The sequence below is a fragment of the Rhincodon typus genome, chromosome 7 (assembly GCF_021869965.1).
Source record: "Rhincodon typus isolate 14 chromosome 7, sRhiTyp1.1, whole genome shotgun sequence".
Lineage (NCBI taxonomy): Eukaryota > Metazoa > Chordata > Chondrichthyes > Orectolobiformes > Rhincodontidae > Rhincodon > Rhincodon typus.
The window spans coordinates 41,446,648-41,474,347 of NC_063338.1; positions in this window are offsets into that span (position 1 = coordinate 41,446,648).

Consider the following 27,700-nt stretch of genomic DNA (forward strand, 5'->3'; position numbering starts at 1 on the left):
AAACAACATGGAAAATGGAGGAGAAACTCAGCAGATCCTGCAGCATACATAGAGAGAGAAACTGATTAACATTTCCTGTACAATATGTCTCTTCTTCAAAACAGCTCATATGGGCCTGGATTTAGGGGTTGGCAGCGAGGGGATGGAGTTTGTTGACAAACTACTGTTCACAAACTTTCTCCAGGCTTTTCAGTGGAGACTTGGTGTCAACAGGTAATTGATCCAGTACAACACCCTCTACAGAGAATATCCGGCATCTGTGAGCAGGGCAAGCTACAGAATAGTACTTCAAACAAGCAGATTGAAGAACCCTTATTGAACGAGACAAAACCACACAAAAAGGAAGTTGAAATTACATTTAAAACCTCTACAGCAAGTGAAAGAAGGAAATGTGGGACTAAGAGTGAGAAAAGAGACAGGAAAAATAAAAAGAATTAAAAATCTCCAAATTAATGAAATTCTGAGAAAATAACATTTCTTTTTGTATAAGTAAATTTTCAAGGTTAGATATGTTGTTTGTCAGCAATTATAACTGATCATAATCACTTGTTTTTCAATGTAGCAGACCTGGCCTTTTCTGTGAAACTTACACTTACATTTATCTCAAAACCAAAACTTGAATTTTTCCAGCCCTGAAGAGTCATTTGAGAAGTATAGCAAAATTGAAAAAAAGCTTCTTAAAATGAGAAGAAACAGGCTGATTTTGCACCCAAGGCTTGAATGCCAAGATGAGAGTCTCACTAGTGAACAGTGAGGGGCCTATTTGCATGCATTATCATCTATTATTTTCTATTCTTGCCTCATTTATAAGCAGAGATAACGAGGTGTAGAGCTGGAGGAACACAGCAGGCCAAGCAGCATCAGAGGAGCAGGAAAGCTGACGTTTCGGGTCTGGACCCTTTATAAGCAGATTGTTTTTCTCCCACGTGGTGGAGAGAAACTAGACATGACAATTCCTGAGATGAAAGTTAGACTGGGTACCTGGCAACCCCATCCCACCGCTAGCTGTTCTAGGGCCCTTCTTTGGCCAGCAGTCCCCAATATCTCAGGGCGTACTCCATGGGTAGTGACTACCTGCAGACATTACCACACACCCCGCCCCCAACCCTGATAATGGAGGTTGGCAGTGGACGCATTCCAACCTCACTGCACCATCAAAGAACATTTCCAACTCGCTAAGAAAACAGATGTCCACTTCAAAGCAACATGACACCTTGGGTTGTAAAGCTGTTGCCCAGGCCACTTTGGATGCAGGTGGCTTGGACAAGGTCAGTGGGGCACTTGGGGCAGTCATGGTTCTGTGTCATTACAGCCCAGGGAGTGGGTCAGCCCTACAGATCCAGTGCAACCAGATGGAGGATTACAGAGATCAATCAGAGGTCCGGTCACAATTAGTTGGGGCTGTCCTTCCACATTGGCCATGGTCTGTTCTGAAGGGAATGCTACTCTTTCCCTAACAACCAGCATAGCTGCTTTGTGAGAGGGAAAGAGTAGCACTGACTTAGTCAGGTTTAAAAAAGTGTCTGACCTAAGGACATGTAGCCTGTATGCTTGTTTCGTGTAGCTACAGTTACAATGACAGTTAATTAGACAGGTGGAAAATCTAATGTGGCAATACATTTACAAATGTTTGTAATGAAATGTGACTCAGGCCACTTTTGCACTCTCAGACCTTCTCTGTTTTGTTTCTCTCCCACTACTTGTGCTGTGAGATGTTATTTGTGGCTGGCAGTGATTGACTTGGTGCTCAGCCGAGACAGAAATCAGTGCCAGTGGTGGAAACTGGGGCAGATTATGTGCATTCATAATGAGGTGAGCGGCAGAGAAATTCGTGAGATTACTCAAAACTCTCGATGAAACTCTCTGAAATTGACAATAGCTGCTGTTTGGTAAAATTTAGCTGAAGTTTCTTGGCAAGGCACTGTTAATTCACAGCCTGCAGGGGAGCAGGCTAACTTGCAAAACAACTTTTGGTTTCCATGTGCTTTGGAGGCTGCTGTTGTATTTATTCTGTACTAATGGGGAAGGCAGTTTGCATCATTGCTGTTCTCATTGCAAAATCAGGCCTTTAGACCTTGCTTTAGCTCATCAGTTGCTGACCATGTCTGTCTTAGGCCTAGACTTCACAATTTCAATGCTCTCCTGGATGGCTTTCCATCCCCCTTAAACTTGAATTCATCCAATACTCTGCTGCCAGTAACCAAACACCTATCAAATCATGTTCATGTGTCATCCCTTGTGCTTATTGACTACAATTGTTCCCCTGGTCTGGTAACATCCCAATTTTAAAATTCACCTCTTTATATTCAAATTTCTCCATGATTTTGCCCCATCCTGTCTGGGTCTCCTCCATCTTTTTATTCCTCTTGGCTCTCTGTATTCCTTAAATTATGGCTTCTTGCACATCCTTCCTTAGACCTCTCTACCTGCCTCTCCTTTAAGACACCAAATGCTTGGTTGAAAAGGTAGGTTTTAGTCACCTGTACTGACATCCCCTTATGTAACTTGGTGTCAAATCAAGTTCAAGTTGTTTTTTGTGTATAATTGTGTTCTTTCTTTTATTGAACAAATAAATTAAAACTGTTGGAATGATTCTCATCTCCACAAACACTTTTAAATAATTTTATCTCCATCTTTAAGATATACTGTGTCATTTTGTGTGTTTCCCACATCAGTATAGATGTGCAGCTACTTAAAACTTTCATCTGTTGGTGACTGGCCACTAGGAGGTGTGTGAGGTAAGACTAGTTTTCCTTTTATTTTTCCTTTCTGCAGCAACACCTCCCAAATTGTCTGACCAGGATTGCAAACTTGCAATGTGTCAGCTTGCATCATAACAGTTGGTAGCATACTAATAGAGTATCATACAACCAAAGTATCTTACGTGAGTTTTTTTTAAACTAGGAATTGGTAGATGAAGTTGCCAAAACTTCATGCACTAAACATGGTGACCTAAACTGATGAGCCACACACCATAACTGTAACATTTAGCAACAAGACCAACATTATGCAGTCATACTCCTGGCATAACTAACCAAAAACAAAACTTTCATAAAATTGGAATACAACTTTACATGTAGAATCAAAAAGTCAATCTCTAAACTAACCTCTGGGGCAGTTACATGTGATGACCTTATTGTTTATTGATGATTAACTTGTTATATTTTAAGATGATCTAATGAGATAGATCTATTTCATTTTTGGTTTGCCTCCTCCACTAATGATCATTCAAGTGTACAGTATTGATGTGCTTTGGTTCTTGAACAAATTAAGGATATGCTTATTAAACAGCTAAGAACACTAAAGTCTGAAAATCAGATTATATTCAATTGAGAAATGAGTAGTTGAAAGATAATTAACTGAGAGCATTCTGTTCTCAGAATGATGTCAGAGAATCTGTACAGTGCAGAAAGAGGCCATTCAGCTCATCAAGTTTGCACTGGCTCTCTTAAGAGCATCCCACTCAGACCCACACCACCCCAATCCTATCCCCAATTTACCTTGGCCAATTCACCTAGCTTGCATATTCCTGGACGCTATGGGGCAATTTAGTATGGACAATCCACCTAACTTACACATCTTCGGATTGTGGGAGGAAACCAAAGCACCCTGCAGAAACCCACACAGACACGGGGAGAACACAGATAGTCACCCAAGGCTGGAACTGAACCCGAACATCCCTAGTCTTGTAAGAGTGGTTAGGAATGTAGAAAGTTAGTACAGTTGACCAGAAGCTTTCTTGAAGAGGTGGGTTTGAAGGAACTAAAGCAGGAGAGCTAGGGAACTGCAGAAATTTAGGGTCTGAATTCCTGATTGTAGCACCTATGTAGCTGAAATCATGGTCATTTTTTAATAATGCATTGTCAATAGTATCAGTTTAGCCTGTCACCAGGTTTCTATTAGGGCAAGTGTCCTGCATTTGACCAGTCACACATCCACGTATGTTTGTACCTGTTTCTGAAAGGAGGAATAATGTTCCTCGCAATCATCAGAAAAATTAAGTTATCTTATAGTTTTGTTAAAGGGGCAACTTTCCCCTCCCTTTGCCAGTACTTACAGGAATCTTTGATTAACATCCATTGGGATGAATAACTTTACAGCGTCAGATGGCTTTTTAAACTACAAAAACTTGAATAGCATGAAAACAATTACCAAATCTACAGGAATAACTGATTACAGTATATTGCTTAGCCTATATAAGTCAGTTGGCCCATATGCTGACACTCAAGTTCATTCTTTAAACTCCTTGCTTTACTGACATTATGGATAAGAAGTATGGCACAATGGACTAACTTCTGAAACTGAACTAATTTAATTATTCCAGAGAGATACAATCTGAAAAGAAAATGCACACAAACATCATTTACAAATTCAAACTCAAAAAAATCAGAGCAACATAGTTTCTGAGCTTTCTTAATAATCCAGAGCCCAGGTCATATTTTTAAATAATTAACATATTGCCTCACATCTGTTACATAATGAAGAAAAGCTTTGGGTAAATAAACACAGATAAAACTTACGGATTTTTAAAAATCTAATTACACGTTAGTGCAACTTTTAAAATAATTTCTGCTATTTTGGTGTAGGTTTGTGTGCTGATTTGTCTGGGCATCTTATTGCATGCTTCACTTTTCTTGAAAACTTAAATTTTGTCACTTCATGAAATCAATGATCTGTTCCATTAATATTATGTAAAACTGTAATTTATGCATTATGTAATAAAGGATTTATTTCCAGTAAAATAACAGCTTTCGGCTATAGGAACAGATCGTATTTATAATTGGTCATCTCTTACAGGCAAAACACACACTGACATCAGATAAATACTGTAGGCAGTCTTTTCTAGATTTAACAAAGGTGGCCAGGGATTCCCGTTAATATTTGCCATAATCCAACGGCAGCCCACATGTAAATCTATAGAGTCAGTGGATGGCTTCTCTTGAAAGGGTCAACTCGAAGGCAAAAACCCAACAGTTATTTTTATGTTGATAATGCCGCCTCAGAAATGTACAAAGAAGCCTACAAAGAGGAGGATTATGGAAATTTGAAGCAATGCGCTTATATTAATAATAACAGGTTATTAATTAACGATTCCAAACGAAGACCGAGCCTAGCAAACGGGAAAGGTGGCAACCTAACGCAACAATGAAGTCACCAGAGATTGTAATTTTTTTTAAATGTGAGGGGTTAAGCCGAACCTTGAAACGAAAATTGACTATTTTGTTTGCAATCCAGGCCTTTTTTTTTGCCCGGGGAATTGCAGGAGGGTGTGACAAATATTCTCATTCTCGTTAAAACAGGAGGCCAGAGTCTCAACATCTGCTTCCTCTGCTGTGAGACTGTGGCTCTCAGTAGTAAATTACAGCGGCGTAAAAATAGAACAGGCAGACTAGACTGGCACTTATTACAGCAGTTCTAATAGATTCACAAACCGAGCCTACTCTCTCAGATTGTGTTTCTGCATGTCTAATCCGATTGGTTTTAGAAAGATAGATATCAAACAGCGGCCGTTTTTAATGTAATAGTTTACATTCGCCATATTTCACAAAAACGTTTACAAAAAATAAGTCAGAAGGTGAAGCAAATGAGGTTGGATTCACGGGATTGAGGGTATGAATTGTCAAAGGGGGGAGCAGTTGAACACCTACTGCTCTTTCCCTTTAGAGAACATTGATCTGGGCAGGCTACTAAACACACCCCGGGTGACGTGGAATCATTTGGAAGCGACTTAGAGGCGTTGCCAAAAATTGTATCATTTTTCTTTGGAGCCCAATGTAAGTTTAAGGCCCGTGGTAAGAGTACGGCAAAGCTGCAATTGATACAAGTTTAAAGCTCCTTGAGCCGGGCCTGTCGGTGTCTGCTCAGTGCCTCTGCCTGATTTGGCATTTTAAATACATCCCGATTTTAATCCGGGCTGCCACAATCATTAGAACATCGCCGTCATCTACAAACATGGCATCCAAGATCACTTCACCATTTACCCCAGGCTCAAAACACACAGGGAAAGAGTTATTCGGGTTTTTCTTTTAAAATGTATTCTTCAGAAAAGCCTGGGGTATTTCAATCAGTGTTTAACATCTCCCCTGGAATACAGCATACTAAAGGAAAGCCAAGAATAAGAGATGGGAGATTCTACCGGGCTCTTTCTTTTCGAAACCATGTACTGTACCCAGCTCTCGAATACATGCACAAAAATAGTGATCATCTCAATTTGAAAACACCTTTGTATATTCCACAAAACGTGCTTTTCTCTGACGGGGAACAGCGACAGTTTCTTGTCTGTTTTGTCGCCAGTGTATCGGATGAACACATTAGAGCCACAAAATGATTGCAGTCTGGTTGGGTTAGGGTTGCTTAGTGCTAAAACCGCAATGATTAGGATCAAACCACATTTGTAAACTATCCTCTCCCATTGAGAGAGAGAGAGAGCAGGGGTCGGAAGAATGGTCAGATTTTGTAATGAATTCAGTCTGGGGCTGGCATGTTGAAACCGCTGGCTCCAGAAGAGGTTGCCAGGGGCCAGCTGGAGTGGGAATTCCTGTGGGATATCAGGCTGTAGTGCTGTGGACGGGGACTGCACCTGCGTGCTGCTATTCACCACATGATGGATGGAGCGGAGAGCACTGATTCAGCAGGCACGTCACCGCCTTCCAATAGATATTGTTCCACGCAGACCGCCCAAAACTGCTTTAACCCAGCACACAAATCCCAGCAACTGACTGGAATACTAGGGCTTTAATATCTCTACTGCTGCTGCGTGTGGAGCCAAAAAGCACACTGATTCCATCTCCAGAGAGCTAGCCTGTCTAGGATAAAGCAGCTCCCACTGAGCCTGCCGCTTCCCTCTGGGTGACCAACAGTTCAAGGCTTTCTGACATTGTTTAAACATTTACAGTGGAAGCCTGGTTTGTGTTTGTGTGTGAACATCCAGTGATCCGAAAGCTGCATTCGCTACCCTGTTGATCCCACAGCAGCTACCCCCGCCCCCAGCAAAAAAAAACCACAGTACAAGCAACAGCACAGCAGCTTGCTACTGTCCGCGGACAGGCAAACCGTCACCGTTTACACGCTGTTTTTCAACCGCAGCCTTTTAAATGCAGTGGCGGATTTAACGCAGCCTTTCACTTCCAGGAGATAAAGCCAGCTCCATCCAAAGTGAGGGTTCATTTAACACCGAGGCAGGCCACAAATCACATTTCTGTTACAGCCCAAAACGTTGCTGTCCTCACTAATCAGATTTATATCACGTGTCTCCAGGTGACTACCTAACCATCCATGAATCATCCTGCATTAGAAAGCACGTTTACAACAATAAATGTGAAGGCATTTGCAGAATTTATTATCTGTCGGAGATAGTGTTTTACACCAATAATGTTAACGTGTTATTCTGCTTGGTTCAGAATGATGGGCTGCATCGGAATCCTCTCGTTTATTATATTTTAATGTTTGCAAATATATAAAACGAATGCGTAATCTATGAGATGCAACGTCTGGCTCACGCGTATATTTCCAGTCACTAAAGACGGGCAATGCCCCCAATTTAAACCGGTTCCAGGGCTACAGATAAATATCTTGTGGCGCCTGCTGGGAGCTGGCAGGAGTGAGTTATACCGAAAGTCAGTGTACAATCTGATTTGGGCCAGTCCTTGTGGCATAGTTATGTAGTCCTGTAAAAAAATAAATCCTTTATTGTGCTGAAGAGTGAGCAAGGCGTTAACTGAACCTGTTTCAACATCTGGGATTGGTGGTGTGTATGGTGGAGAGAGGGTGGATTTCCTTCATAATTCCATTAATATAATTTAAACACTGGCTTTGTTTCTCATCCTAATGAGCGCAAGATGGAAAGTGTTACTTATCATTTGGCCTCAAGGTGAGATGTGAACACCAATACAATGTGACCGAAGAATTTCCACTGGCTCATCATTTCTGCCGAAGTAAACTTCAGTTTACATTGCACCTTCAGAGTACGAACGGCTGTGTCCTCCCTATTTACAGCAGCCTGCTTTCGGATCAAACACAGTCCCGTGGGTGCTCTCCGTTTGCTTGCTAGTGTATAGTATCCGCTAGCGCTGCATATTTTAATATTTTGGCAGAAAGACGTCCAGCAGCCTCGTTTCATTCTCGTCTCGAATTTACATTCTTCCCATTTCTTTTATTTTGTTCTGTGCAACGTGATGCCCCAGATTAATTGCTTCTGTTACATATGTAAATAGCCCTTGGCACTGAAGTAGCAATTACTGAAAGATCTTGGTTTTGCGGAAAATGAAATCACATTTATATTTTGAAATTGATATTTCACCGTTTTATGCCGCCTATTCCAACGTTATTAATGATTCCCCACGCTATACAATTCCCTTACACCTATTTGTTACTTCACAGTAGGATTTATATTTTAATGTTAAGGAAATGTCCTCAATTTCATTAATTTAAAGGGAAAACATTTTTAGGTAATCTTTAAAGACATCCACCCCAATTTACTGCCCCATGTCACACATCATTCCTGGTCGAAGGATTTCCTTCCAGTCCTTTGTGCCCTTTCATAAACCACCACTAGGCGTGGCTCTCCCACTACATTCCTTCCTTAGAGCTGCCAAATGCCTGCTTTCCACACGGCAACTCCCTCTAATGGTCACCCTCTGCTTAGATGTTCGGAATTCAAACAGGAGCTGTTGCTGGGGACAATGTTTGAGCTGGGGTGGGGGAAGTTTCATATTCATGGATCTTGTAGAAACCTCGCTCTACAAACTCTTCTGAAATGTTTCCAATATTTCAACAAAATCATTCCGTGTATGTGGGTTTTGCTGGCCAGGCCAGCATTTATCGTCCACCCTTCATTGCACTTGAGAAGGTAGGGTGAACTTCTTGAACCACTGTAGTCCTGGCATCTATATACACTGACAGTGCTGTTAGGGAGGGAGTTCTAGGATAGTAACCCAATGACAGTGAAGGAAAAGTGACATATTTGTAACTTAGGATGGTGAGTGGCTTAGAAGGGAACTTGCAGGTGGTGGTACTCCATGCATCTGCTGCCCTTGTCATCCTAGCTGATAGAGGTCATGGGTTTGGAAAGTGTTGACTTAGGAATGTTGGTAATTTCTGCAATATGAGTATGTTGAATAACTGAAATTCCAGGAATTATTGAATAGTCACTTTGACCTCCATAATCATGAAGTGCTTCAAGAGGCTGGTCATTGACCACATCAACTCCAGTCTCCCAACCTGCCTCGATCCCCTGCAATTTGCCTACCAGTGAAACAGGTCCACAGTGAATGCCATTTCTCTAGCCTTATACTCAACCCTGGCACATCTGGATAACCTATGTCAGGTTCCTACTCATCGACTACAGCTCCACATTCAACACCGTATCCCCACCAGACTAATCTCAAAACTCCAGGACCCAGGTCTCGGCTCTGCCCTCTGCAACTAGATCCTCTGCTTCCTGATCCACAGACTGCAATCAGTAAAGAAAGACAACAGCACGTCCTCCTTGCTAATCCTCAACCCAGGTGCACCACAAGGATGCGTTCTCAGTCCCCACATGTTACTCCCTATACACCCACGACTCGTAGCCAAATTCTGTATGAATGCCATCTACAAGTTTGCTGACGACACTGCTGAGGTAGGATGGATTTTAAATAACAATGAGTCAGAATACAGGAAGGAGATAGAGTGCTTGGTGTTGTGGTGCAATGGTCACAATCTATCTCTCAGTGTTGGCAAAACAAAAGAACTGATCATTGACATCAGGTAGAAAGGAGGAAGACGTACCCCTAACTAGGGTGTGGTGGAGAGGGTTGAGAGTGTCAAGTTCCTAGGAGTGACGATAACCAATAATCCGTCTTGGACATCTCACGTAGATGAGACGGTCAAGGAGGCACAACATCTCTTCTTCCTCAGGCAGCTTAGGAAATTCAGCATGTCCATAAGGACCCTCACCAACTTTTACATGCGCCATAGAAAGCATTCTATCTGGGCACAAAACAGTCTGGTCCAGCAACTGCTCTGCCCAGGACCATAAGAAACTACACAAAGTTGTGGGCACAGCCCAGACCATCACGGAATCCAACCTCCCACCCATGGACTCCATTTACACTTCACGTTGCCGCAGAAAGGCTATTAACATGATCCAGAAAAGATCCCTCCCACCCCGGTAGTGCTGTCTTCCAACCTCCTCCGTCAGGCAAAAGATACAGAAGTTTGAACACATGGACCAACAGGTTCAATAACCTGCTGTTATTAGACTGCTGAATGGACCTCTGTAACTTCAAATAATTGTTGATCTTGCTAATATTGATCTTGCTTTGCGCGCCTCCTGTGCAGCCATAACCTTGTATGCCTCACTCTGTCTAAGCACCCTGTGATCTCTATGTCCTTGTTTGCTATGATCTGCCTGTACTGCTCGCAAAACAAAGCTTTTCACTGTACTGAGGTACATGTGACTACAATAAATCAAATCAAATGGAAGAATAAATCTCCCCTCTCCTGTTTCAGAAATGGCACCTTATTGGTAAGATTCCCAACTTTTGTTGGACATTTTATTGGAGGTTTTTTTTTCAAATGAGATCCCACATTCATGGGCTTTGATTAGTAAATGACTTTTACCCCCATCTCCTGTACTTTAATAAATTAAAGTGTTTAAGGTGATTTTAAAATTACACAATTTGTTTTACTTCCTCCATTATATTTTTATTTGGCCTTTTAAAGGTTACCAATCCTGCCAGAGATTTAGCATTAATAATTTGCTTATGTACAGTACCTTTTAATATGAAAAATGTTCTCAGGGATTGTACACATACAAGGAAATTGAGTCAAAGGAGGAAATATTAGCAGAAATGACCCAATGTTTGGTCAAAGAGCTAGTTTTGAAGGAGGAGAGGGAAATATCGAAGTTTAGTGATGGAATACTACAGTGTCGGATGGCTGAAGACACAGATGCCAGTTTTGGGGCAAAAAAAAAGGTGTATACATATTGCCAGTAAGATGAATGGAGATTTCAAGGAGTTGTGTAATGCTGGAGGTGGTGGTAGAAACTGGGAAAGGTGAGAAGCAGAGCAATTTAAACTTGAGGATGAGAGTTTTAAACTTGCTGGGAACTGGAAGCCAATGTAGATCAGCAAGGACAGAGTTGAATAAACAAAACCAGATGCAGCATGGAAAATGGGGAGATGCATTTGGATGTGATAAATCTAACAGATTTGAAGGCTGAGAGTCTGGAGTGATACCGTAACAGATGGCAGAGGGAATGGAAGCAAATTATATTAGAGATTGAAGGAGGCAAAGGTTAGATTTGGCTCATGAGAGAACTGTCTTACTGTTTATCCCTGTTATATACCAAGAAATTCAGGTTACAATGTAGTCATGGAGTCAGATTGTTGAACTAAATATTTCAGTATGCTTGAAATAATTTAACAATAATCATCCTGGAGAAATGGCAACTATTTCAGAACTAAGCCTTTCTTGCAAAGCATTGGTCACAACGCAGTCTCTTCCTTCACATTAAGTAATGGCAACGGGAGAATTAGTGATGAAGAGAAATTACCGAAGGGCAGATAAAAAGGAATACAGCACCAAAATGAACTAGAATCCAAAATGGTGGGCATGTTGTATGAAAGGCTTGTAGAGTGTCTGGTGAATGTTAAGGACTAAGTAAAATGGTACATTGAACTCTGAAACAAAAAATATCATAAATAGACATTTGGGTCCTAAATTAGATACTTTAGTTGAATTTGACAAATGACTTCAGAGAAATACATCTTTCCATCACTCCATTGAATTTGCTACAAAACCGAATATTCAGTTAGAGCTCCAATGGAATTTTTCTGATATATTGTAGTAGGCACCAAACATACATTGAATTATTTACCCAAAAATACGCTTGCATTCCAATAGTAGAATACAATTTTTGGTAATGGAGGCCCGGATGCGAGTATCCTTTTAAAAGTATTTACTTCTGTATTTGACAGGTGAGTGGATACATGTCCTTATGATATTACATGGAGTCATACAAACCAGGAAATTTCCCAGTTTAATTCCTGCAGTTGATGATGCAGCTGGGATGACAATGAGGTGCATTACATTAGGTCTCAGCTTCCTTCTCAGTTTGAGACAGAAACACAATTATTCTGGATTTCTAGATCTGATTACAATGACATTGATTGGCTTACGCTGAAAATTTTATCAGTTTGCAATTGCTAACAGTTGAAGTCAATATTAAGTTCAGCCTTTTATAGTTGATTAGTGACAGCAGTCACTCACATTTACAAAGACAATTCTTGTTCTTCACTTGAGGTGAGGGGGACCATATTCATCCCTTGGGAGTGTTTGATAGGGTTCAGGTGGGTAAGTAGGTGACCATGATGGTCAGTGTGTGCCCCGAAATTTGTGTTCCATCTACGACCAATTACTACAGGTATTTGAGTTTTGGACAAGATGATGACTTGGAATTCGCTCTCCTTGTATTTTCTGTCAACTTCTCATGTGAGCTTGCTTCTGAAGGAGGCTGCACTGCTCTTCTTTACTTGCACCAGTTACAGTCATTTAGGACAAGCTTCTCCTAACATTCAAAGTTGATATCTAAATTCCCAAGTGAAACCTTCAGTGTGTCTTCATAGCAATGCTTTTGACCACGAAGAGAGCACATCTCAGGCTTCATGTTTCTGTTGAAGATTTGATTTGGTAACCAAGTATCAGGTATTGTGTTTATGTGACCAGCCCAATTTAGTTGTGCTGGCCTCAGTGTGTTGTAGAAGCTTGGCTTGCCAACTCAAGGGAGCCCCTCAATATTTGGTATATTGTGCTGCCATCTGATGTTTAGAAGCTTCCAAAGGCAACTCAAGTAAAAGTGGTTGAGCTACTTGGCATGATTCTAATACAAAATCCCAAACCTGCATGATACAGCAGAGTGGGCAGGATTGTTGTTCTATAGTTTCTCACTTTGGTAGGCAGACATAATCCTCTTTGTTGTCAGACTGATGTTTGAAGTCTACCTTTATTTTCTTTGGTAACTTTGCATGTGTCTCCTTGTCACGACTAACTGCTCGAGAATGTGTGATGCTAAGATAAGTGAATGTATCTACTGCTGACAGGTACTGATCATGGACTGAAACATTGGATTTGAGATGGTGGATTCAAGGAGCAACTGGTACATTACTTCATTTTTTGTGTGTCATAAGGCCAAATTTGTTGCATGCATTAGAGAACAAGTAAATGGTACTTTGATTATCTCACTGTGAACTAGAAACTGGTACACCATCATTAGAAAACAATGAACCATGAAATACGCCCTTTAAAACTTTGGTCTTTGCCTGAAGTCATCTCAGGTTGAGTAGTTTTCCATTCTTGCACAATCTGATTTTGATATCATCAATTTGGAAGGTATCAGGGAGCATGATGGAGGAAAACATGCTAAAGAGGGTTGGCATTGTAACATCATCCTGTTTAGCTTCATTAATAGATGGGAATGGGTCAGAAGATTTAGCATAATCCAGGACACATGCAGTAGTGGAATTATTAAACCATTAAGATGAATTTCTCAGTGCAGCCAAATTTTACCATTACATACCAAAGGCCCTCATGGCCTCAGGTTTAAAGGTTTTGGTCAGGTCAAAGCTGTCATAGAGTTCCATGATCTGATCTTTGCATTTCTCCTGGAACTGTCCAACTTCAAATGCCACTTGAGTAGCTCCTTGACCCTTTCTGAAACAGCGCTACATCTCAGCAGCAGATTCTCATCAAGATATTGCATTGAGTAGTTCAGGAAGACGCTGTAGAAGATTTTGCTGGCAATAGAGAAGAATGAAATTCCTTTAAGATTATTGCAGGATTGGCAAGTTTCCACTTGAACATCTGAACAATGAGCCATCTTTGCATTCTTGCAGCATGGTTCCTTGCTCCCATAAGAATGAAAGAGTTTTCTAGGGAGATCATTGTTACCAATACCAATATCACTCTCAACAGATGAGATCTTTCATGACAGCAAAGGCCATATCAGCTTTGAACTGATCTACATTTCCCTGGAAGACCAAAGAATATGTGACCCGCACTTTGAGTTGACGCTTGTCAGGTAAGTGAATCCTGTTGAGGGCAGAATGCTGGAGGGACTTTTTTTTTCTGAGGTTTGGTGTCGTTTATTTGGGCATGTGTGTTTCATGTGCCAATGGCTGTCATCTTTACTTTCTTTTTGGAGATAGACTTACTGCTGTGTTGCTGACGTCCCTATCAGCTGTGTCCTGCTGACCAGGGAGGTGAGGCACATTATGTTTAGGTAACTTTTTCCAGCTCCTTCCCCAAACAATGGAGATGAGATCTTCTGAGGAAGGGTCACTGGACTCGAAATGTTAACTCTGATTTTTTTCTTCATAGATGCTGCCAGACCTGCTGATTTTCCAGAAACTCCTGTTTTTGTTGTTCTATGGAGATGAGCAGTTTAGACCTGAAGAGGGATGCTCAGTCACTCAGGGAATGATTGTTTCACTTCTGCTTCCATCCAATGAAAATTGATGCTACGTTGTAAGCCATCAGTGTGCATGTTCACAGTCCCCAGTGAATCCATGCCTGCTGCTGTTTTAGCCACTATAGGACTTGTGATAGATTGATGATTGATAAACATTTTTCAAATGTGAATTGGATTATAGTAAGGGAGAGTTGCACATCGCTAAACTGACTCTCTTTCCTGACATATCTCAGTCAGTGGCAAAATGAGTCCAGACAGTTCATAAAATTCCTACAGTGCAGAAAGAGGCTATTCAGCCCATCTTGTCTGCACCAGGTCCACCACCACTAGCCTATCCCTGTAACCCTGCATGGGTTTTTTTTAACCATGGCTAACTTCCCCATCCCTTGACATTATGGGGCAATTTTTAGCGTTACCAATCCAGCTAAACTGGACATTTTTAGACTGTGGTAGGACCAAACCATGCTCTTAGGAAGGGAATTCCAGGATTTTGACCCAATAACAGTAAAGGAATGGTGATATATTTCCAAGTCAGTATAGTGAGTGAATTGGAAAGGATCTTGCAAGTTGCGGTGTTCCAATGTATCTCCTGTCCTTGCCTTTCTAGATGGAAGTATTTGTGTGTTTGGAAGGTGTTGTGTAATGATATTTGGTGAATTTCTGTGGTGCATCTTGTAGGTGGTACATACTGCTGCTACTGAGTGTCAGTAGTGGAGGGAGTGGATGCTTGCGGATGTGGTGCCAATCAAGCAGGGTGCTTTGTCCTGCATGGTGTCAAGTTTCTTGATTGTTGGTGGAGCAGTACCCATCTAGGGAAGTAGGGAGTATTCTATCACACTCTTGACTTGCGCCTTGCAGGTGGTGAACAGGCTTTGGGAAGTCAGGAAGTGAGTTACTTGTCACAATATTCCTAGTCTGCATTCTGCTCTTGGAGCTGCTGTGTTTATGTAGCAAGTCCAGTTGAGTTTCTGGTCAGTGGTAACCTCTAGATTGTTGATAGTGGCAGATTCAGTGATGGTGACACTATTGAATGTCAAGGTGCAGTAGCTAGATTGTCTCTTATTGGAGATGGTCATAGCCTGGTTTTTTTTGGCATGAATATTACTTGCCACTTGTCAGCCCAAGCCTGAATATTGTCCAGATCTTGTTGCATTTGAACATGGACTACTTCAGTATCTGAGGATTCATGAGTAATGTTGAACATTGTGCAATCATCGGTGAACATCCCCACTTCTGACCTTATGATGGAAGGAAGGCCATTGATGAAACAACTGAAGATGGTTGGGCCTAGGACACTGCCCTGAGGAACTCCTGCAGAGATGTCCTGGAACTGAGATGACTGATCTTCAACAACCACAACCAACCTCCCATGTGCCAGATATGACTCCAATCAGTGGAAAGTCACTCTCTACCTCACCTCTGGAATTCAGCTCTTTTATCCATGTTTGAACCAAGGCTGTAATGTGATCAGGAGCTGAGTGGCCCTCGTAGAACCCAAACTGGGCGTCACTGAGCATGTTATTGCTGAGCAGGTACTGCTTGATAGCACTGTTGATTACACCTTCCTTCATTTTACTACTGATTGAGAGTAGACTGATAGGCAGTAATTGCCAGGTTGGATACATCCTGCTTTTTGTGTCCAGGATACACTGAGCAATTTCGCACATTGTTGGGTAGACGCCAGCGTTTTAACTGTACTGGAAGAGCTTAGGTTGGGGAGCAGCATGTTCTGGATTATAAATCTTCAATACTATTGTCAGAATGTTGTCAGGGCCCATAGACTTTGAATTATCCAGAGCTTCCAATCATTTCTTGACATCAAGTGGAGTGAATCAAATTGGCTAAAGACTGATATGTGTAAAGCTGGGGAGCATTGGAGGAGGCTGAGATGGATCATCCACTCAGCACTTCTGGCTGAAGATTGCTGCGAATGCTTCAGCCTTATCTTTTGCACTGATGTACTGGGCTCTTCCATCATCGAGGATGGGGATATTTGTAGAGCCTCTTTCTCGACTGAGTTGATTAATGTCCACCACATTCACGACTGGATATGGCAGGACTGCAAAACTTGGATCTGATCCGTTGGTTGTGGGATCACTTAGCTCTGTCTATCTTTTGCTGCTTATGCTTTTTGGCAGGCAAGTAGTCTTGATTTGAGCTTTACCAGGTTAACACCTCATCCTCAGGTATGCCTCGTGCTGCTCCTTGCATGCCCTCTTGCATTCTCCATTGAACCAGGGTTGATCCCCTGGCTTGATGGTAATGGCTGAGTGGGGAATATGCTGGGCCATGAGGTTACAGATTGTGCTGGAGTACAATTCTGCTGCTGTTGATGGACAGCGCCTCATTGATGTCCAGTCTTGAGTTGCTAGATCTGTTTGAAGTCTGTCCTATTTAGCACGGTGATACTGCTACACAACACAATGGAGTTATTTTCAATGTGAAGGCGGGACTTCGTCAAGAACTGTGCAGTAGTCACCCTCATGGACAGATGCATCTGCAGCTGGCAGATAGGTGAGGATGAGGTCAAGTATGTTTTTCCCGCTTATTTTCTCTCTCACCATCTGCTGCAGACCTTGTCTTGCAGCTATGTCCCTTAGGATGCGACAGCTCGATCACTGGTGCTGCTGCTGTGTAACTGTTGGTGGTGGACATTGAAATCCCCCACCCAGAGTACATTTTGCGTCCTTGCCACCTTCAGTGCTTTCTCCAACTGTTGTTCAACACGGCGGAGCATTGACTCATCAGCTGAGGGAGGACGGTATGTGGTCATCAGCAGGAAGTTTCCTTGCCCATGTCTAACCTGAAGCCATGAGACTTCATGGGGTCTGGAGTCAATGTTGAGGACTCCTAGGGTAACTCCTTCCTGGCTATATACCAAGGTGACGTCACTTCTGCTGGGTCTGTCCTTTTTATTATTCATTCATGGATGAGGGCGTTGCTGGCTAGGAAGCATTTATTGCCCATCCCTAATTGCCCAGAGGGCAGTTACGAGTCAACCACATTGCTGTGTGTCTGGAGTCACATGTAGGCCAGACCAGGTAAGGATGGCAGCTTCCTTCCCTAAAGGATATTAGTGAATCTGATTGGTTTTTCCTGACAATTGACGATTGATTCATGGTTATCATTAGACTCTTAATTTCAGATATTTATTGAATTCAAATTCCATGCCATCTGTCGTGGCGGGATTCAACCCAGATCCCCAGAACATTATCTGGGTCACTGGGTTAACAGTCCAGCGATAATACCACTAGGCCATCACCTCCCCGCTCAATGCTCCCCTGCCGATGGTGAGGGTATATCAGGGATGGTGATGGTGGTGTCTGGGACATTGTCTGTAACCTATGATTCCGTGCATAGGACCATGGCAGGCTGATACTTGACTAGTCTGTCGGACAGTTCTATCAATTTTGGTACTTGCCCCCATATGTTACTAAGGAGCAATTTCAGTGTCAACAGGCCGTTGTCTTTTCCAGTGCCTAGGTCAATGCCACGTGGTCCGTCTGGTTACATTTCTTTATTGAGACTTTGTAGCAATTGATACAAATGTGTGGCTTGCTTGGCCATTGCAGAGGGCATTAGAGAGTCAACCACATTGCTGTGGCTCTGGAGTCACATGGAGGCCATGAGAGAATGGAAGAATTCTTTCCCTGAAGGATATTAGTGAACCCGATTGGTTTTTCCAGGTAGTTCTTTCATGGTCATTATTATATACATAATCCTAGATATTTTTATTGAATTCAAATTCCACCATCTGCCATGGTGAGACTCAAACCCAGCATTAGCTGTGGAATAGCATTAACCCTAGAGCGTTAGCTGAGTTTCTGGATTAATAGTCTAGTGACAGTACCACTAGGCCATCGCCTTCCCAATCCTCTGTTATCATCTCATATGGCCTGAAGGAATGTCTGTGACCTTTTGAGATGAGGGAACAGATGATCAATATATTACTGAAGAGTTAATTGGGTGTGAATTGGTTGTGTAAATATGAGGAGTTAGTAAGCAGTGTGAGTTTTATGGTGTGAGGTTGACTGAAATAAAGTTCTCACTAAAAGTGTGGACTTGTCCTCTATTTAAAATCAGTTATAATCTGGTATATAACATTGGTAACAGCAAATAGCTCAGTCAAAATGTAAAGTTTTGGGGCATGAATATCCACCCCTGTTTTCCAAACATTAACGTGGAAAATGGAAACTATAATGTGGACCTGTGTTACTTTGTTGCCAATGAGAAAACACAGTGTGGCTTTTGCACTTCCATTACCATAGAGAAGCAAGGTACACAGGGTATTTTCAAACTGGAAGCTGATGATCTGAACACAGATGAAGGTTTGAATAGATTGTTAACTTTTAGTGATAAAATTTATCAAAAGGTTAATTTATTGGCTGCTTATGAGGTTAGACTTTGACAGATTTAGAAAGACTGAAGATAGTACCAAGCAAAAGTGAGTAACAGAATTCAATAGATTGTAAGCTAGCTGCAGAAATTTAATTTGGAAATTCTCCAATCTTTGTTGGCATTTAAGTTATTGGCCTGTACGAAATATGGACAGATTTCTAGTTTTAATGGTTACATTCATGGCTAATAAGATGCTGTTAGAACAAATGTTGGATGCACTCAAAAAATTCTTAGGAAAGCAGCAGTCATAGCACAAAGGGAGGATTTAGCAATATGACAGAAAATGGAGGACACAGTGTTAACAAATTGGTGACACTCTCTAGATACAGCTTACAGGTATTAATATGAAGGTAAAGCTGCTAACTAATAGAAATGAATATAATGATTATGGATACAACCTTATAATGACTTTATAGCAATGGGGAATGTGAAAGGAACCTTGCAGTAATGGATAAAATGGTTCATAAAATTTTGGTGGAACAGCCAAACTGTAAATTATCATATGCACTAGTGTGGGCTGTACGTGCCATGAATTCATTGCAATTCATTACAAAATAATGTCCATATCTGTAAGTCCATATCTGTTAGGTTTTGGTAGGAATTCTAAACTTTCATTAGTAATAAGTGATCAGCATCCAGCTTGGGAAGGGGTTACAATTGGCTCTACTGTTTTGGAGCATTTGAATGCACTGTATGTAGGCTGAAAGGCTTTCACTAAAGCCAAAGTTGCTGAAAGAATTCAGCGAGCCTTAAGATATAAAGTAAAGCCATCGGAAATCAGATTCATTTAGGGAGATGTGGTTTATTATAAGAAAGGGGATTAAAGAATGGAGATGCCCAGGGAAGGTTTTTGATAAAGACAGAGATAATAATTATACAGCAAAGGAACCAGCCTGTTCAGGTACATTGTTCATGGTTGCTTGATATGAATTGCAAAGTTGTAGATTCAGTTGAAGGCATTGAAAGTGAAGCTACTTCTCGTATTCAAGTTTTGTACAGCTATGAGGATCAAATGGCCAGATGTCAGTTAATAGCTCAGTTCTCATGGTCGATATGTCGTCATTGGTCTCAAAGGACAACTGCCAAAGTGGGTACTAAAGTCAAATATTTACTAGAAGGAGCTAGTCAATGGAAAAATGTGACCATTACAGGTATGGCAGGGAAGGACACTGAAAAATATAAAAGCTGGATGAATGTATAGGATGAGGGGCAGGAGGTTAAGCCCACAGATTGGAACTTGAAGTACAAAGATGGATGGCAAAAAAATGCAAAGTAAGCTCAAATAATTGGTCTCGGAGTGAACTTGCCCCGAGATAGAGATCACAAAGAAAGAAATCTTATTATTAGGATAGGGAAGGTAAAACAGTGGCGGTCCAGAAAGAGAAAGCACACAAGATAGAGGGTGTAGTTTAACAATGGCAATTGAATATGATAACAAACCAGGGGTACCACCAGCAGCAGAAGCCTGTGTGATCAGAAAATCATAGTGGCCATGAACAAATTAGAAGACAAATTAACAAAAGATGCCAAACCACATGAACTACAAAACTGGAAAGAATTTGAAATGCACACGGAGGTGGCAGGTAGGGGTCAATCTGTCCTATCACATAGTTGGATATACACAGAAAAGTCTCTTCTGCTGGGACCAATGGCTAAAACAAGGTGAGTGGCACAAAGTTTTGAAGAAAATTTGGGAGACTAAAATATAAGAGAAGATATACTGACAGCAGGAAAAGCAATTTTTAAAATATTCTTAGCTTTCTTTTTAACATCAAATGAGGGGGCCTACCTGTATGCCAAAGATCTCAGAAAGCTGTTCAACTGGAAAGGCCAAGGCATGGCAGGCCAAACTGCAGAGTATCCTAGTCAGTGCCTTGTTTTTTGCTGAGGACACTGTGCTGGCATTTTGTGCTGAGATTCATTTGCAACAAGTTGTAGGTAGGTTCTCTTGGGTCTGTAGGGGGTTTGGACTGATAATCAGTTACCAAACTCCAAAGTAATAAAGAGCCAGAGACTCCGGTTTTGATCAGCATCAAAAACCTCACTCTGGACAGCTTCACAGACCTTGGACCAATAATTACAAGCAACCTGTCACTTGATACCAAAATCAACACTGGGATTGCCATGGTGCAGCTGTCATGTCAAAGTTGAGAAGTTCCAACAGCAAACTAACTGAAAATTCAAAGCTCTGTGTGTACCAGGCTTCAGCTGTCACCAGCAAAATATAAACAACTTAGATAAGTCAAGAAAAGCGGCTGTAGTTAACACCTCCACTGCCTCAGGTGAATATTAAGCATACTGCAGCAAGACAGAGTGCTGAATGCGGAAGTACGTTAGTGTTCAGGGATCCCCAGCATATTTGTTATTTTCAGTCAGCAGTGACTCTTTTGGCTGGGTCATGTGAACCAAGTGAATGACAATTGCATCCCCAAATGACATGCTCCATGGCAAACTTGCAATTGGCACAAGGCCAACAGGTCACATGTGTCTGTAGTACAGATATGTTTGTAGGTGAGACTTCAAGTTGACGAGGATTGGAGACAATGCATGGGAAATCCTTGCTGTTGCCTGGAGATAACAATCAGAAAGGGTGTGGAAAGAGTAGTGGATACAAAAAAATGTGCAGATGGCAAAAAAGCGAGCTTGTTGGAAGGAAAAAATAAAAATCATTTAATCTCAGTGCAGATTTTGGCATCTATGTCAGCTGCAGAAGGGTTTGTCACTCACAAATCATTCTGTACAGCCACAACAACTGACGTTAAGACCAGAGTGTCATGCATCCTGGGCATAACCCATGGTCTCCCAAGATGGATGGATGGCAAGAAGAAGTGAAAATAAAGTGAGAGCGCTAGATACTGGTGAGCTGAAAAGGGAAAATCCCATGAGCTGTGGAATACAGCCTTGATAACTTCCCTGGCACCAAATGATATTGTTGAGTGTATTAATGAATGTTAAATCAAGAATCTGTAGCTTTAATTAATACAATCTCAACAATAACTTTAATTACTTAAAATTCCAGAAATATATGTATATACAGTCATTTTCATTGGTCCATGTTTTTTTAATGTCAGTTTATTAGTCCTTTATCATGTATTAATACAATTGAGAAGCCGAAGTGTGAAACAGAAGTCCATTGTTCAGACACTATCAAAGTTAAAAAGAGCGAAGTGTAGATAAATAGATCAGAATAAATGATGCCATACTTGGGTTTCAAAAACTTAAAGAAGAAAGGCTGAGGGAAGAAAGAGTTACTCCTGGGGAAGAAAATGTTTGAGCAAGGGTTAGTCTGATGGCCCCTGATCTCCAGTTAACATTTAAGGGCTCCATAATTTCATTCATATTTGCTTCAATTAAATTTGTTTATTTGTTGGGTAAGAAATTCTCTGAATTTTTAAATTGTGCACATCTAATTTAGTTTGTGGTTGGCACAAAAGTGAAATCTGCAATTTAAATTCTGTAATTGCTAGCTTTGAGCAGTTTTTTACCCCCAAGGGTGACATTAAAACAATAGCTTAAGAACCAGCTGAAACTTGATTTTTCTTAACTGACTCAGCTCTTTGTGCGTAAGTAGCCAATTTAGTGCAACTTAGCATATGAGTCCAACTTGCAATGGCGCGCCATGTTTGAACATCTGAAAGAGTTAAGCAGAGGAAAGGGAGAGGTTACTTTTGCCTAAAAAAGCAGCTGATTGGTGTGTAGGATTGATTCTAGTCTTTAAAGTAAAAGTATAGTCTTCAGTTTATGTTAAGGTCTCTAGTGTTCTTTCTCTTTTCCTTCAAAATAGCTTATTGGGTGTAAGATTAATGCAGATGCATAAAACATTTACAATAAAGTGTACAGAATGGGGATTATTCAAGTGACAAGAACAGGGATACTAGAGTGATTAATTAATAGCTTAAATATAATACAATAGAGATGGTAGAATGGATGATATGTTGCAGCTGCAGCATGTGGGAGCTGCTGGACACCAAGGAGATTCAGATTGAACACATCTGTAGCAAATGTTTACAGCTTAGCGACTTTGGATATGAATTGAGGGGCTGGAATCTGCAATCTTGTAGACATAGCAACCATATCAGGAAGGAGTCAGTTACCTGGGCTCTTTTTTTTCCAGAATGCAGTCAACCCCTTAGAATAGGTAATTCAAACTTGGTCTGTGATCAAGGACAGGAGGGTATGACTACTGATGGTATGGGGGAGCCAGGGAGGTGGCTCTCAAGGAGACTTCATCCCTGAAACTATTCAGCAGTTATGAAGCGCTTGTAAGCTTTGTGGATGAGATTGGAGACTGCAGGGAGGATGAGCAAACTGACCTTGATACCCTGGTATAGGAAGCCATTCAATCGGGGGAGAAACAGGTATGTATTAGCGGAAAGGTACAGTATAATTGGAGGGATAGATACTGTCCTCTGGGAAGGAGTCCTGTAGGCTGTGCTGCCTGCCTGGTGCCAGGTCAAGAAATCTCCTCAGGACTGGGGAGGAAGCGGAGAGGGAGGGGAAGGATTTAGTTTTCATCACCTACGTTAGCACCAAAGATATTGATATGACTACAAAGGTGGTTCTGCTGAAAGGTTTTGAACAATTAGGCACTGAACTAAACAGCAGAAACTGGAATTTCTACCTGAGCCATGGGTTATATAAGGCAAAGAAGTTAAATACCTGGCTCAAAGGTTGATGTACGTGGAATGGGTTTCAATTTGTGGGGCACTGGTACCAGTAGTGGGATAGAAAGGAACTGTTCTGCTGGGTCAGGCTTTATTTGAACAGTGTCCAGCAGGTTGCAGAGAACTTTAAACTGAAAAGGGTGGGGAGGGTTTGGGAAGTGGAAGATATTAGCTTAAAAAGCAAATGGTTGTGGCAGCTATTGTGATAATGATACCCAGAGTTGGACAGGAAGGGACAGAGTGTACTAGCATTTAAAAAAAAAAGCAGCAATCAAAAGTGGAAAATGTTTTTTTTGGATAAAGGACAAAATTAATGGATCCCTTATTTAAATGGGCATAGTATTCAGAACAAAATACAGGAAATAATGACACAAACAGAGGTCATTGGGTGGGAAGGCAAGTAGTGCAGATGACACAAACATCCACAAAAGGATATAGACAGGTTAAGAGAGTAAACATAAACTTGGCAGATTGAATATAATGTGGGAAAAATATGAGGTTATGACTTTGGCAAGAAAGATAGAAGAGCTGAATATTACTTAAATGGAGAAAGACTGCATAAAGATACAGCACAGAGAGATTTCAGAGTTCTTGTACACAAATCATAAAAAACTAGCATCCACATTCGACAGGTAATAGGGAAAATGTAGTGATTGTAACGAGTCAGCCAGCTGGACCTCATAGCATATAAATTCCCTGATTGGGGCTGTTAATCTGGTCCAATCAGGGAGCCCTGACTGACAGATAAAAAGGGTGAGTGTCAGCGATACTGATACTTTGGTGCCTGACTCAATATGAGGCAGTACTACAGTAAAGGACTGTTCACTGCAAATGGATGTCTGTCTCTGTGGAGTTATTTCAGGAAGCAAATGGACTTTTGGCTTCTATTTCAAAAGGAATTAAGCATGAAAATAGGGGTACCTTGCTGAAACTGTGAAGGCATCAGTCAGACTGTCCATAAAATACAGAGCAGGCTGAGAGGTGAACTTCTTGAAATGTATAAAGTTGTTGGAGGATTTGACAGGCCAAATGCGGAGAGGTGTTTCCCCTTGTGGGGAGTCTAGGAGAGCGGGTGTAATCTCAGAATAAGGGGTCACCCATTTGAAGAGGAATTTCATCTCCTAGACAGTAGTGAATCTGTAGAATTCTTTACTTCCAGAGGGCTGTCAAGACTGGATTGTTGTGAATATTCACGGCTGCGATAGACAGACTCCATGAGGAAAATGAGGATAAGACAGGGAAATGAAATTGAGGACTATCAGATCAACCATGATCTTAGTGAATGGCAGACCATATGTAATAGGCCAAATGGCAGAGCCAACTCTCCTCCTACGTCCTATAATGTTATGACAAGGATGCATGGAGGAAGAAAAGACTTTTCGGTGGCTATTTGAAGGATAGAAGGAATTAGTACAGAAAGGTAAGACTGCAGTGGAGCATTGTGATACTGATAATATAAGCTGACAAAAATGGTTGTGATAGCAAATTAAAGTTGAAAATCGGTAATTTGCCTTTTTGTAGTACCATCAACATAGAGAAACATCACGGCATTATAATCAGATAAAGTTAACACCAAGCCAAGTAAGAATGTAAAGCAACATAAATTTAAAAGCTTGGCCAAAAAGGTGAGTTTTAAAGGAGTGTCTTGAAGAAGAAAGATAGTGAGTTTTAGGCAGGGAATTACAAACTCACCTGTTTCCATTAAAGAAGTGGGATGAGAGATTCAATATCCACCCACGAAGGCAATGGCATAAATTCCTAATGTTGGACAGGTTTTGGCTTCCTAGAAGAGTTCCTAAGGACAAAAGAACAGATTACTGTGAGAAATGACTCTCAATTTCTTTGAAGACCTTTATCAATGAATGAGATATGGGCAGTTAATTTGTTTTTATTCATATGTAGGATGGCAAAACCGACATTTAATGCTGATCCTTGATTTCCTTTGCGAGATGGTGGCTCGCACCTTTCAATGCAGAATGTGTGCTGTAGGTATATCAGCACAATTAGGGAGGAAGTTCTAGGATTTTTGATTCAGCAACAGTAAAGATGTGGCGATGTGCTTGTAAGTCAGGATGACGTGTAACTTATTGCAGGTTGTGGTGTTCTCTGTGCATCTGTCGCTTTTATTCTCCGAAGTGGTGGAGGTTGAGAGCTTGGAAGCCTAAAGGAGCCAAAGTGAGTTGCTGCACTGCATGGACTGGATAGGGTGTCAAACAAGCAGTCTGCATTGTTGTGGGCGGTTTTGAGCATCTTGAGTGTAATTGGAGCTGTAGTCATCTAGGCAGGTGGAGAGTATTTCACCACATTCCTAACTTCTGCCTTGCAGATGGCGGAATAGCTTGCAGGACCTGGAAACGAGATATTTTGCTCTGACTTACTCTTATAGTTACAATATTGATATTGATGTCAGTCTAGTTGAATTTGTGCAATGCTCAACCCCAGGATGTTGATAGTGGGAGATTCAGTGATTGTAATAAAATTGAGTGTCACAGGAAAGTAGCTGGATTCTCTTGTTAAAAATGGTCATTATCTGGTCTTTGTCAGACACGTATGTTACATACCACCAAGCCTGCATGTTATTCCGATCTTGCTACATTGACCATTCTGAACAGTTGGAATGGAGCAATTACCAGTGAACATTCCCATTTCAGACCTTATGATAGAGGGAAGGTCATTGATGGAAGATCTATAAATGTTGGGCTAAAAACACTCTCTTGAAAAAATCCTAAAATGAAAGATGATCAGCCTCAAACAACCACAGACATTTTCTTTTAAGTGAGGCAATACTCCAACCAGCAGAGAGATTTCCCCTTAATTCCCATTGGCATCAGTTTTGTGAAGGTTAACTGACATCATTTTTTTCTCCCCCCCCCCCACCCCTCCCCAGTTTGAACCAAGACTGTAACTACATCTGGAGTAGAATGGTTCTGGCAGAACCCAAACTGAGCATTAGTGAGAAATTACTGCTTGCTTGCACTATTATTCACATCTTCAATCACTTTACTGATGAATGGGTTGGTAATTGACAGGATTTGTCCTGATTTTTGTGGACAGGCTATCCATTCCATCCTGTTGGGTAGATATCACTGTTGTTACAGAATTGGAACAACATGGCTTTTGGGCATGATTAATTCTGAAGGACAAGTCACAGTTGGAATGTTGTCAGCTCCAAAGCCTTTGCTCTGAATAGAATTACCTATTGGAAGACTGGCGTCTGTGACATTGGGGCCTCGGGTGGAGGCCGAGATAATTGCTCACTTGGTACTTCTGGCAGAAAGTGGTTACAAATGTTTGGGTCTTTTACTGAGTTCTTCCATTATTGAGGATGGGGATGTTCCTCTTCTGTGGGTTATTTATTTGACCACCACCATTCATGACTGAGGCCAAGTAAGGTAAATAGGCTAAAAATGTTAAATGAAGAGGAGGAGGAGTACAGTCAAAGGTAAGAGGTGACAGAAGGCATGAAGTAGCGGTCCTAAAATTCTGTGGAAGTCATATCAGCCTCCTGCAATAACTCTGGTGAGAGACTACTGGAAATGACCATTTGTTTAAATTGTTCGCATTGTTTTCCTGGTGTTCATGTTGGCATTACAGTGGCACTCTGATTCAACACTCTTCCTCAAACTTAAAGAACATCTCTGCACAATTAAAAATGCAAGATTATTATTGCATCATACATAATAACTAGACAGTATGTATATGCTGAGTAAACACAATCTTGACTGAAACTAAATCACTAGCAAAAAAAAAGGTTTGCTGATAAACTATAGTGCCCCTGATATAAAGAATTAACAGAGGCAAGAGATAACAGACACTTGACAACTGAAGTTGGTGGGAAATGAATCAGAGGATGAAACCTAATTGCAACACACCAATTTCAGTGAAAATCACCCAGCAATAAAAGTAGTTTTGATGGGAAATTATATAATGATAGCTTGTTTGGAATAAGAGAGTCCAATCCTGTTACAAAATCTGGAATTGCACAATTTAATGAGAGATGATTCATCAAAGGGTGAGAGAGAACATGTCCACAGGATATAACATGGCCTATCATTTGAAGTGTATATTGATGATCTTAGATTAGAGTAGAACTAGCAAGGCTTTTCATACCTTTTCATTAATACTTTCTAAAGATAACAGCTAGTTTGAAAAGTGGAAAAAACAAGTTTTTCAGTGATTGGGCAAA